At 35.0% G+C, this 8,720-nt stretch overlaps 1 long non-coding RNA gene across 1 annotated transcript; it reads right to left on the reverse strand.

Moving 5' to 3' along the window:
- Positions 1–1,298: 1,298 nt before the first annotated feature.
- LOC102604051 (uncharacterized) lies at positions 1,299–6,191 on the reverse strand. Its single transcript, XR_001472369.1, has 2 exons — positions 5,664–6,191; positions 1,299–3,593 (listed from the first exon to the last, which is right to left on the reverse strand). It is a non-coding gene; the product is annotated as an uncharacterized lncRNA (long non-coding RNA).
- Positions 6,192–8,720: the final 2,529 nt, after the last annotated feature.

The following is an 8,720-nucleotide window of genomic DNA, read 5'->3' on the forward strand; positions in this document are numbered from 1 at the left end:
ACAACTCTTAGTAAAAGTCACAACTCATCGAAAAAGTCACAACGACCCTTCGAATAAAATCACAACTTATCAAAAAAGTCACAACTCATCGTAAAAGTCACAACCTAAGTTAGGGATATTATAGTAATTTAACATTCAAATTAGGAGTTCATGCTTTTAAGGTAATATAGATATAGATATAGATATATAATTCTAAACAAAAGATAAATGTTTTGTTAAATTTTAATCAACTTAAGTCTTTAACTTTACCATTTTTCAAGCTCAACGCTTAAATTTTAGCCCAACTATTACAACCCTAAGTCCAAGTCCATCAAAATCTATTACTCTAGTCTTTAACTACTCTACCTCACATAAGATAGTCACACTTTCTCTTAATTGAATCACTTTGTTCGTGTAATAATAACTCTAGCATTGCTTAATTGCTCAATTGAACTCACAGTTGCTAGTAGCTTTCATTGTTCATGTACTAGGTGTCTGTGTCTATCGAGATACGTATGTCCTCACAAAATTTATTACTTTGAAATTGAAAAAATCAGAAAAATCGAACCAAACCGAAAATAACCAAATCGATGGCTTTTTTATTTTTCATTTGATTTGGTTTGGTTTGAGAAATTTAAAAATCGACTAAATTGGTTTAGTTTTAGTTTTTACCAATAACCAATTCAAATCGAACCACGAACTCCCATAGGGATAGGGGTGAGGATGGGGACTATTTGGGTGAATTGAAGATGAAGTGTGTTAGAGGATTAGGAGGACACAATTAATGTAGAATGCTACTTGTAAAACTTGTTTTTCCTATTTTTACTTGGGGACATTATTTTTTTTTTCTAACTTGTCATAGAGAAAAGTATTTTCTAAAAATTTTGACCAATCAAACATGAAACGTATTTCTCCATATAGAACACACCCCAGATCTTTTCTTTTAGTCGCAGAAGGAGGATTAGGATAGAGAAAAGCGTGGTCGGGTATGTGCTAGGGGTGAAGATGTTATATGTATCTAGGGAGACTATTGGCAATGAATACTTCTTAGTTTTCCTTTAGAAATAAGATTGAACTATAAACAACCACAAGGCTTTGATAGAGTGATAAGAGAACATCGTGTGCCATGTGATTTAGACATATCATGGCATCATATACCACACTATAGATAAAAGTCAAATACTTAAGAGGAGAAGAATAGAGGTATGGACTGGTCATTCATCCAAGTTTCCAACCCGTGCTTCATTGACACTCGGAGATTTCTAGATTATAAAAAAGAAGAAAGAAGATTGAAATCTATACAACTTGGACTTAATATGTTGTGGTTTGAATGTCAACATGATGAAACATGTGACAACTTGTTGAGAAAAGCAAATGCCCAAGGCCTAGGCCCAAAATTTTAGTACTTGTTGAAATATAGAGCTGCATTAGATGTTTACAAAGCTCTACAACGAATTTGGTACAAAACTGAAACCCTTCCAAAACACGAAGGAAAATATATCTTAGACAATCTAACGATTTCCCCCCATCAAATGAATTGAAAGAGGGTACATCAGTTTCAGTTTCTTGGAGTAAACCATATAAAAAACATAGCAAGAATGATGGTGGAAGCTGTGAATGATTTCATAATGAGTAACCTCCATGCTCCATGTTAGAATGCGCGGTGAAGAAATTGAAGTCATGGTGACTATAAGAAAGCTGCTTCAGCCATGAACCTGCAGCATTTTGAAGATCACATAGGTTTTCATAGTCCTTTTGTATATGAGTGTTTAGCCATACATCATTTTGCATCTTGTATGCAGCTAAACCGAATGGACTAAAACGAATTCCACCCTCACCCTTCCTTTCTCCATCAGGTTTCTCTTCTGCAACATCTAGAAACAAAAGGCACATCACTCACTCAAGTAGGATAGAGTAATACCAAAAAATTCTTACATTGTCAGTGTATAACTTAAATCAAATATAGCGAGTTTAAAATGCATACCTTGGAAAGTTGATGACAATGTATGGTAGGTAAGAAAACTTGCAGAAACATTTTTAGTAATTCCTTTCATTGGAACATGATAGATTGGATACCTAATAATATGATGTAAAGCAAAAAACTTAGTAATTCCTTTCATTGGAACATGGTAGATTGTTTCCCATGGGAATACCTCATAGTTTTTAACCAAAGTTTCAGGCCATGCTGAGGTGCCACTTTAAGGGCATCCCAACTTCTGAATAGCATTCCAAGATTAACCTTAACCATATATTTTGAAAAGAAAGAGTAGTTTATCGCGAAAACAAATCATTTACCAATATAGAAAAGAATGGCCCCAAATAAGGTAGAATGGATATAGGAGACTCATAAAGCTAATCCTAACTAGTCCAATATCTAGGCATAATTGATTGTTAGAAATAATTTGAGAAAGATAACAGAGTTGTGGCTCTGACAGAGCACGACTTTTCCTCTTCCAGAAGTATACCAATTTGTGAGTTCCTCTCAAATGTCATATCCCATGAGCTAAAAATCAAAATCACCTCACACTGTAATCTTCATTTTTCATGTTATTAAAAATTATGCAAGAATGTTAGGAACTTCAGTGTGACCCTCTTCCAATGGTCAAAGCAACATCTCCCCTAAACTTGTACCTCAGCCTGGTGGTATTACCCAAAAAGAAGCAATTTATTTTCCTCCACCATTGACAGTGTTCTCCGTTTTTGGAATGTAACAGTGCCTTCATTCCTGTGATTTGAATTGCCTCTTCTATTGGCATAAACAGAAACATTACTACCAGATCCTTCTACTGCTTCCTTCAGAAGGACTATCAAGCGACGGCACCCAGCTGCTGCCAGAATATTTCTTTATCCCGTTTACTTTCATTGCCGATCTTAGGTTGTTTGCATCGCTGCAATAACCAAAAGATAAGACAAACTAGATGCAAGTACATAGTTTGATCCGAGACCAGGCCCTATTTTAAGGAGAATCTCCCTTATATTTTCTTCTGCGCAAGGAATATGACCATGATGCTTACAAGCACTAATGAAACTCCTCAATATCACAGAATTAGGCTCTGTAGGAATGCTCCTGATAATATCATAAGCTTCTTCTAATTTCCAGCACGTCCAAACATATCCACCATGCATTCGTAATGTTCCATAGTTGGCCTGATGTTATAAATACTTGCCATTTTTTCAAAATATTCACGGCCGGTATCAACAAAGCCAATATGACTACAAGCATATAAGATTGTAGAAAATGATAAGCTATCCGGCCTAAAGCCAGATTCTTCCATTCTGGCAACAAGGACACAGCGTCTTCTTTATGTCCATGATCAGCAAGACCAGAAATCATGATGGTCCAGGTTTACAAATTTTTATCATCCATTGAATTGAATATGCAGAAAGCCTGCTGTATAAGACCACATTTTGCATACATGCCCAAGAGGGCTGTTTCCAGCTCAACATGTAGTTCAATACCACTGGTAACAATGTGCGAGTGAACACATTTACCTAATCTGATATTCAGGATACGAGTACATGCCCCCAGCAAGCTAACTAAAGTGACAGAATTTGGCTTTTCATTTGCTAGCTTCACACATTGGAACAGGAGCAGAGCATCTGAAGGCAAGTTACTGAGATATCCAGGAAAACATTGACTATTATGACTTTGAAAAGCCAGACAAAAAGAAAAAATCTCACAGTAAAAGTTAAACAGGAAAAGAAAATAGGAAAGACAATCATATTAATAGACCTCCTACACAAAAAGAGAGGTCAAGGTAGCAATACCAAAAAGGGATGAAAAGCGAACATAAAATCCCATTAAACTGGTCCCTCTATATGATCAGGTACAAACTATTCAACTACTTCTACGTCTATAAAAGAATTGATTCACTATATGAAAAAAATGAGCATATCACATGTAGCGGAATTTGGCTTAATAAATTTATAGAATTCACTTAGGTGACATCCTGAATCACACTTATATGATATCAAATGAAATTGAATAAGACGAGAAAGTATTGACAAAACGGTTGGAGACCTCTGCAGGGAGAACAAGTAGAATTGTTGTCATTACTTCAACTATGAGGAGAAATATCCAAATGTTCGGAGACTTCATCAAGAGAAAGAGTCAAGCCTGATTATATTATCTCTATTGTCTCCTTATTCCCTATTTATAAATGCAAAACCCCTTATACTCTCCCTTGGGAAAGACAAACTAACCATAGTATCATTATAAAGTCGTCGTCGTTTCAATGTTTAATTCAAAGTTTATCTCAAAAGAAACTTAATTATAGGATTTCTCGTTATTTTTCAGGTTAGAATTTGACATGGGAATCCATCCATATGCAATCCGGACAACTAAACAGCAGCAATGTTAGACTATTAGACCAAGTTACTGTCCATAATCCACTTTAGCTTGTTAGTTTTAGAATACTCACGACCATTGGAGTCATGAACTAGCTTCCTTTCCAAAAGTTTTGTAGGTAAAAAGTCCAAAGATTGGTTTGCAAAAATTGGGTTTCAAAGCTTAGTGTTTTTATTGGACATGAATGTACATAGAGATTCCAGAATTAAAAATAAAAAATCTAACATGCTCTGATGTATGCAAAAGTAAACAAATACAGTAGTGAGACCAGCATACCTAAATACAAAAGGCTGGGAGTGTTGCTCACATCCCAACCATGAAAGTTTTCCTTCTTTGTTAATTCCCCATTTTAAAGAGTGTCATCGGGACCTTTCCAAGATAAATACCAAAATCTAAACCATGAAATTTTTCTCCATTTTTACTTCCTTATTTTTCAGGAGTACATGCTCCTTTCCAATTTAAAAGAGACAATTCCAACCCCAAAATTTTTCCATCATTATTAATCCCTGATCATTTAGGAGAGTATGCAGCTTTCACAATTTTAAAGGCTCAACACCTTATTGATCCTTTCAGATATGAACCCTAGGCATCGTTTAACAATCTATTGCAGTATTGCAGCAAGAAGGAAAAAGAAAAAAAGTTAGACTAGTGAACAAGTTTGGAACTCCTTATTCAAGCTAAAATATCCAAGTAATAGTAATACTGGTTTCTTCTTATGGTACAAAACAAGTATTCACAATCGACATTTGGGATGAATTTTAAAAAGTTCACTAAGAGTATTAGATCACAGATATCTGCTCAAGAGAACCACAAATACCATGGCACTAAATTTCTGAAGCATAACGAACAAGGTTACAAGCTAGCATTGTTCATAAAAATTGTGACCTATTATGTGTCAGACCTATCAAAAGACGGTTAACTTACAAATTCCTCACAAAACCATACTTGAACTCGTTTCCACAAAGTAGTAAACTTGTCATGCTCAAAATCTACTTACAGTTTGGTAATTCTATTCATTCCCATTATAATAATCATCTTAAACAACTTCCACATAATGCTATGGAATCTCTCAGCCTTCGCACACTTGTCGGGTTCACAAATCATAAATAATGTACTAATTCCAGAGTAATCAATAGATACATGAAATCTCTTTTAGAAGGAGAAAGAAGAAGAAACTGTAAATAATAAGACAACAATTACTACTATCATGCTTGAATCACAAGTAGTTAAAATCAGCTATATGATCCCTAATACATAGATTGTGATAATTGGGGTGTGAAATTCGTATAAAAGTCAATATGTGTTTTTGACAAATAACTGAAACAAATATACATACCAATGAACGTAAGCAGCCATCATTGAACTCCAAGAAACTATATCCCTCTCAAGCATTTCATCAAACACCTGTCTTGCAAACCTGATCACACCAATCCAGCATACATTCTCAAAATGGTATTGTTCACATGTAAATCTGAACCAAAACCCGACTTCACAGCCATGGAATGCAATGATCCACCCGTTCCAATCATCAAACAATGCCCAGAAACATTTAGCACGACAGCGAATGTGAATTTATCTGGTTTTGATCCGATTTTTTGAAACTGTTCGAAGAGTTTCAGAGACTCTACTGGGGAATATGCTCTCATCATTGTGTTCCATGCGAAGATTGATTGAATTATGTGAGAATTATCAAAAATTGTACGGGTGAATTGGAGGGATATTGAAGAAGATAATGATATGAACTGGGAGAGATGATAGTGGTCGTGATGAATGCCAATTTGTGGCTCTGACAGAGCACGACTTTTCCTCTTCTAGAAGTATACCAATTTGTGGAGTTCCTCTCAAATGTCATATCCCAACTGATTTGATACATTTGTCATTATTTTTTCCGTATATTCTTCCTAATTATGTTCTTCATTTTTACTACTAATAGTTGTTACTTCGATTACTTTATTTATTTTGCTGATTATGTTTCTTTGATCTTAATAGCGATTAAAAACTGCTGACCCGGGTTGGAAATATGGGAAAAGAACAAGTGAGACCAATAGGGTAGCAATTGAGTGTAACTTTTATAAGAAAGTTACTAATGGCAGAATCTTTCGTCACAAACAACACCTGATTGGTACTTGCAAGGACGTCACACGGTGTGAACAATGCCCGAATGCTATAAGGGAAGAAATGAAAAAATATGTTGATGAAAAGAAGGAACAAAAACATCAGGCTTTACTTCAATCGGATGTGACTAATATTGGTGATGATAAAGATGGAGATATGGAAAAAGGTGAAGCTACTAAATAGTCACTTCCTTCAAAATCACGAAAACAGTCATAGAATGCAACAATCATAGAAACCATTATGGTTTAAGGGGGAATACTAAATGCTTACAAAGGACGGGAAAAGAAGTAGCTACATGCCTAGTTGATGAAGCTGAGTAAGATTATGGTTTTATGATTGTTGCATTCTATGACTATTTTCGTGATTTTGAAGGAAGTGACTATTCAGTAGCTTCACCTTCTTCCATATCTTCATCTTTATCATCACCAATATTAGTCACATCCGATTGAAGTAAAGCCTGACTTTTTTGTTCCTTCTTTTCATTAACATATTTTTTCATTTCTTCCCTTAGAGCATCCGGGCATTGTTCACACCGTGTGACGTCCTTGCAAGTACCAATCAGGTGTTGTTTGTGACGAAAGATTCTGCCATTAATAACTTTTTTTACAAAAGTTACACTCAACTGCGGCCCTATTGGTCTCACTTGTTCTTTTCCCATATTTCCAACCCGGGTCAGCAATTTTTAATCGTTGTTAAGATCAAAGAAACATAATCAGCAAGATAAATAAAGTAATTGAAGTAACAACTATTAGTCGTAAAAATGAAGAACAGAGTTAGGAACAAGATGCATAAAAAATAACGACAAATGTATCAGATCAGATTGATGATAACAAAACGGCTTAACCAATGTGACAGAATTTGGCTTTTCATTTGCTAGCTTCATACATTGGAACAGGAGCAGAGCATCTGAAGGCAAGTTATTGAGATATCCAAGAAAACATTGACTATTCTGACTTTGAAAAGCCAGAAAGAAAGCAAAAACCTCACAGTAAAAGTTAAACAGGAAAAGAAAGCAAAAAAGAGAATCATTTTAATAGACCTCCTACACAAAATGAGATGTCAAGGTATCAAATATTCATTTGCATACCAAAAAGGGATAAAAAGCGAATATAAAAGCCCATTAAATTGGTCCCTCTATATTATCAGGTACAAACTATTCAACTTCTTCTACGTCTACAAAGGAATTGATTCGTTATATGAAAAAAAATGAGCATATCACATGTAGCGGAACTTGGCTTAAGAAATTTATAGAATTTACTTAGGTGACATCATGAATCACACTTTTATGATATCAAATGAAATTGAATAAGACGGGAAAGTATTGACAAAACGGTTGGAGACCCCTTCAGGGAGAACAAGTAGAATCGTTGTCATTACTTCAACTATGAGGAGCAATAGCGAAATGTTTGGAGCTTTCATCGGGAGAAAGTCAAGCCTACTTATATTTTGTCTACTGCTCCCTATTCCCTATTAATAAATGCAAAGTCCCTTATACTCTCCCATGGGAAAGACAAACTAACCATAGTATCATTATAAAGTTGTTGTCCTTTCAACGTTTAATTCAAAGTTTATCTCAAAAGAAACTTAATTTTAGGATTTCTCTTTATTTTTCAGGTCTAAATTGCAGACAGAATTTGACATGGGAATCCATCCATATGCAATCCGGACAACTAAGCAGCAGCAGTGTTAGACTATTCGATCAAATTACTGTCTATAATCTGCCTTAGCTTGTTAGTTTTAGAATACTCATGACCATTGGAGCCACGATCTAGCTTTCTCTTTCCAAAAGTTTTGTAGGTAAAAAGTCCAAAGATTGGTTTGCAAAAATTGGGTTTCAAAGCTCAGTGGTTTATTGGACATGAATGTACATAGAGATTCCAAAAATTTTAAAAAAAACTAACATGCTCTGATATATGTAAAAGTAAACAAATACAGTAGTGAGACCAGCATACCTAAATAAAAGAGGCTGGGAGTGTTGCACGCATCTCAACCATGAAAGTTTTCCTTCTTTGTTAATTCCCCATTTTAAAGAGTGTCATCGGGACCTTTCCAAGATAAATACCGAAATCTAAACCATGAATTTTTTCTTCATTTTTACTCCCTTATTTTTCAGGAGTACATGCTCCTTTCCAATTTAAAAGAAAAATTCCAACCCCGAAAATTTCCATCATTGTTAATCCCTGATCATTTAGGAGCGTATGTAGCTTTCACAATTTTAAAGGCTCAACACCTTATTGATCCTTTCAGATATGAACCCTAGGCATTGTTTAACAATCTA

The sequence above is a fragment of the Solanum tuberosum genome, unplaced genomic scaffold (assembly GCF_000226075.1).
Source record: "Solanum tuberosum cultivar DM 1-3 516 R44 unplaced genomic scaffold, SolTub_3.0 scf00672, whole genome shotgun sequence".
Classification (NCBI taxonomy): domain Eukaryota; kingdom Viridiplantae; phylum Streptophyta; class Magnoliopsida; order Solanales; family Solanaceae; genus Solanum; species Solanum tuberosum.